Genomic DNA, 287 nt, shown 5'->3' on the forward strand with positions numbered 1-287 from the left:
GACCCCGAATCACCGTAAACCCTAATGGTTAGGCTTAGGTGCCTCCGTCGACCCCGAGTCACCGTAAACCCTAATGGTTAGGCTTAGGTGGCTTCCTCGACCCCGAGTCACCGTAAACCCTAATGGTTAGGCTTAGGTGGCTCCGTCGACCCCGAATCACCGTAAACCCTAATGGTTAGGCTTAGGTGGCTCCGTCGACCCCGAGTCACCGTGCTTCATTAAGCCTCCATACTTCATCACGCAGATCCCCAATGAGCTCACTCCAGAATGTGGGCAATTTCACCATG

Source organism: Triticum aestivum, chromosome 5A (genome assembly GCF_018294505.1).
Source record: "Triticum aestivum cultivar Chinese Spring chromosome 5A, IWGSC CS RefSeq v2.1, whole genome shotgun sequence".
Taxonomy (NCBI): Eukaryota; Viridiplantae; Streptophyta; class Magnoliopsida; order Poales; family Poaceae; genus Triticum; species Triticum aestivum.